Source organism: Nansenia antarctica (genome assembly GCF_963989245.1).
Source record: "Nansenia antarctica genome assembly, chromosome: 15".
In the NCBI taxonomy this organism is placed as follows: Eukaryota; Metazoa; Chordata; class Actinopteri; order Argentiniformes; family Microstomatidae; genus Nansenia; species Nansenia antarctica.
In genome coordinates, this window is record NC_137685.1 from 1909208 (window position 1) to 1914207 (window position 5000).

Sequence of the window (5000 nt, forward strand, 5' to 3'; positions counted from 1 at the left end):
TGAGACTCTCTCCACGCTCTCTCCGTCGATGAGCAGGGGCTGGATCTCGGACTTTTTCCTCCTGAAGTCTACGATGAATTCCTGGGTCTTTGACTTGTTTAGCAGCAGGTTGTTAACCTTGCACAGCTTGCTCAGTTGCTCTACCTCATCCCTGTACGCCGCCTCGTCCCCCCCCGAGATACATCCCACCACGGTGGTGTCGTCTGCAAACTTTACGATGTAGTTGCTGGGGTGGACGGGGGTGAAGTCGTGGGTGTAGAGGTTGTAGAGGATGGGGCTTAGCACGCAGCCCTGGGGGGACCCAGTGCTGAGGCTGAGGGCTGTGGAGGTGTGGGGGCCCACCCGCACCCTCTGGGGGTGGTCGGTCAGGAAGTCCTTGATCCACGCACATATAGAGTGTGATAGACCCAGGTCTAGTAGTTTGGTCACTAGCCTGTCTGGAAGGATGGTGTTGAAGGCGGAGCTGAAGTCCACGAAGAGCAGTCTCGCGTAGCTGTTTCCCCTCTCCAGGTGGGATAGAGTGGCGTGGAGAGTCGTCGCTATGGCGTCCTCTGTGGACCTGTGGGCTCTGTAGGCGAACTGGTATGGATCCAGGTTGGGCGGAGTCTCTCAGCACCCGTCCCAGGACGCCATCCGGCCCCGAGGCTTTCCTGGGGTCCACCGCCTTCAGTACGCGTCTCACCTCATGCTCTGTGAGGGTGAGGCTGCTGAGAGCTGGAGAGAGTGGTGTTTGTGTTGCGGTTACCTCCGTTCGCCCCTCGTCGAACCGGGCGTAGAAGGTGTTCAGCTTTCCCGCCAGCAGGGGGTCGTCCTCTGCGGCTGTGAGCCTGTTGGCTCTGAATTTTGTCATCTGCTGAACCCCCTGCCACATCCGCCTGGAGTCGTTGCTCAGGAGGCATTCCTCAATCTTCTCTCTGTGCTCTGCCTTGGCCGCTTTGATGCCGCGCTTTAGGTTGGCCCTGGTGGAGCTGTACAGCGGTGTGCTCTTCCCTGCGAAGAAGGCGTTGTCCCTCTCGTTGATCAGTTTTTGGACCTTCCCAGTCATCCATGGCTTCGTGTTGGGGTAGACCCGGACCCGTTTGTCCACGGTGACTGAGTTGGTGCAGTTCACTATGTGGTTCAGAACCGACGACGTGTACTGTTCCAGGTCCTCATGCTCATATTCCTGCCATAGGGTGTCATTTAGGCAGATCTGCAGTGGAGCGGACCCTTCTGGCCAGGTTCTGACAGTCTTGGTGGTGATGGGAGCACTTTTCCCCATTGTAGTGTATGCAGGAATCAGGAGGATTGACACATGGTCAGACATGCCTAGATGAGCTAGCGGACTAGCCTTGTAAGCACGTTTGATGTTGGTGTATACCTTATCCAGTGTTTTTTCTCCTCTCGTTGCACATTTCACATGCTGATAGAACTTGGGTAGTACTGCCTTCAGGTCGACATGATTGAAGTCCCCCGCTATGATGTGAATAGCCTGTGGATCAGTGCTTTGTTGCAAGTGGGGGAGTTTGAATGAGAGAAGTATTATGGCATTTGGAGAACGTAGTCATTGAATGCATTCTGTATGAAAGCAATGCACAAATCACAGAGAAAGAGTCACAGTTTTGTTCACATGGGTTTCTGCTCTGCTGACTGTATGAAGAGTTGTGAAACTGTGGTTTCAGTATTGAACATGGTGAGTTAGCAATCGTAAAAAACTGTAATAAAACAAAAATAAATTGTAAATACGCCAGAGTTAGCCCGAAAGCTAGTTTTCATCCGCAGTCCGTATGACATGATGTTTTATACGGCTCCCTGGAGGAAAAAAGTACATTTAAAAGATAAAATATAGGTAGACCTAGGCGCAAAAAAGTAGACAGGACAAGCATTTAGCTTAAGGGCCTAACATAGGGGGTTAAAAGAGCATCCATTAATCATAGGCGGTTAAAAGGAGGGTACATATTCGGTAAGCAGACTAAAAACAAGCACACAGACTGTACAGGTAAGACATGTTAGGCGGTACACATGACATACAGGTATAACACAGGACATTTCAATGTTGGCAGGTGTGTGTGTTGATCATCCACTGTTTTAGGTGCTTCCTAAATGATTTAAAGATGCCTAATTTTTTGAGGTGCCCTGGAATCAGGTTCCATTCACGTGACCTCTGGGTCGACCCGGGCTAGCCCTGTAGTGGAAAAGCACCATAACTGACCAGGCAGACTGACTAAAGGCACTCCTCCTAAATGGGATGGTGCAGTCCCCTCTGGTGACACCCCCTGTGGTGCGTGCTGTATCTCCTGGTCGTGAGATGAAGGTGTTAATGAATGAATGAATGAATGAATGAATGGTCTTTATTGTCATTAATACAGTACAGGTACCATACAACGAAATTTGGGAGGGGGAAAAAAAAAAAACTAAAAACAAGAAGGGAAAAGACGGGACAAGCATTTAGCTTAAGGGCATAACATAGGGGGTTAAAAGAGCATACATTAATCATAGGGGGTTAAAAGAGCATACATTAATCATAGGCGGTTAAAAGGAGGGTACATATTCGGTAAGCAGACTAAAAACAAGCACACAGACTGTACAGGTAAGACATGTTAGGCGGTACACAGACAGGCGGTACACATGACATACAGGTATAGCACAGGACATTTCAATGTTGGCAGGTGTGTGTGTTGATCATCCACTGTTTTAGGTGCTTCCTAAATGATTTAAAGGTGACTAATTTTTTGAGGTGCCCTGGAATCAGGTTCCATTCACGTGACCCCTGGGTCGACCCGGGCTAGCCCTGTAGTGGAAAAGCACCATAACTGACCAGGCAGACTGACTAAAGGCACTCCTCCTAAATGGGATGGTGCAGTCCCCTCTGGTGACACCCCCTGTGGTGCGTGCTGTACTTCCTGGTCGTGAGATGAAGGTGTTAAGTGGTGGTGGGGCTAAATTGTGGATGGTTTTATAGACAAGGCAGAGGTTTGTGTAGGTTTTATAGACAAGGCAGAGGTTTGTGTAGGTTTTCAGATTGTCCCAGCTTAGAATGTTGTGTTCTTCAGTATTGTGCAGTGGTGAAAGTGTCTTGGCTTCTTGTCTAGTGTTTTGATTGTTTGTTTGTATAGTGACTCGAGTGCTTTGCAGGTTGTGGGATTTGCTTGTGACCAGCTTGTTATGCAGTAGTTGATGTGTGTGAAGATCTTGGTGGTGTAATTACCATCCTAGGTGGAGATGCAGCCAGACAGGAACATTCAGAAGTCATTAGTGTGACCTGGGGCTTCTATTGGCTTGACCTAGAGATACACAGATCGTGGGTTTAGAATGATAAGGTTCTATCTCCGTTTAGAATGATAAGGTTCTATCTCCGTTTAGAATGAGAAGGTTCTATCTCCGTTTAGAATGAGAAGGTTCTATCTCCGTTTAGAATGAGAAGGTTCTATCTCCGTTTAGAATGAGAAGGTTCTATCTCCGTTTAGAATGATAAGGTTCTATCTCCGTTTAGAATGATAAGGTTCTATCTCCGTTTAGAATGAGAAGGTTCTATCTCCGTTTAGAATGATAAGGTTCTATCTCCGTTTAGGGCAGTTCAGAGATATTGAGCGTCAAAGTTTTTACATTCCATTATGTTTTGTGAGATGGAACCTTTGTATTTTATTAATTACTAACTCAAAAATGTAAACATTTTAAAAAGAACACCACACAGGCATTAATAAACACCTAATGGATCAGATTATGTACAAAAACTCAATTTTGACCAAAAATGAATCAGAATCAGAAGACGTTATTGCCATGACATGTAAACATGTTAGGAATTTGGTTTGGGACAATGGAGCACGGTTTACAGCAGGGCAGGTGCAAGACAACATCAAAGTGCAAGAGTCATAATTAATATAAATATAAAGTGCAGAGATCAAGTGTCCAAGTGTTCATATCCAGACAGTCCAAATCTCTCTGGGTGATAAATGGAGATAGAACCTTATAATTCTAACGTAAGTGTCTCAACCCCCCTGGGGGAGGGGGGGGGGGGGGTTCCACCAACGTCACTAAAGGAAGATCCCGGAAGATCTCGCGAGACTTATCAAAAATAAGCCTGGATTTTCCCTTTAGCGACGTTGGTGGAAACCGCCCTGGACTGTTAACCAGACTTTGATCTACACATAATGTCAAAGTGAACATATAGTTTTTCCAGCATGGCCTCCAGAGAGACATGTGACACATTCAAACACTGCTTTAGGTTCCTGATGGCCCTGCCTCTTTCTAAGTATTGCATCATAACTGGGGATACGTTGTGTGAATGTAAAAGGCCAAGAATTGGTATGTTGCCTAGGCAACAAGGTGCCATAGAGGGTTCGTAATGTGTCCTACTGATCACCTTATTATTTATATGAATACATTTCATAACATGCAATTATAGATCAAATTAAATTGTACAACATATTTCAGGTGAGGCGGGGCTGTTTTGAAATATGGTTGGGTTTGTTTTGGACCAATCAGCTCAAGAGAACTGTCACATGTCTTTGTGATGTCATAATGTATTATTATATTATTTTTAATCTTTATCTTATTTAAAAAGTGTAATGTTTTATTCATATTTTATCAGTTCTCTTTTACCCTTCTAATTCCTACTTACTTCCATAACTGCTTATGTATTATACTGTATTATTATATTATTTTTAATCTTTATCTTATTTAAAAAGTGTAATGTTTTATTCATATTTTATCAGTTCTATTTTACCCTTCTAATTCCTACTTACTTCCATAACTGCTTATGTTACCAGTGAAGACAAGAAGCAGGTGATCTCCAATTGAATTGGTTTTATTCGGAAAAATCCCCTTAACATCACATCATGTAGCCCATCAGTCCCGTCTCCCGTCTCCCGTCTCCCGTCTCCCGTCTCCCGTCTCCCGTCTCCCGTCTCCCGTCTCCCGTCTCCCGTCTCCCGTCTCCCGTCTCCCGTCCCGTCTCCCGTCCCATCTCTCTTACTTCACGGCTGGCTGGCTGGCTGGCTCTCTCTCTCCCACAGGACTGA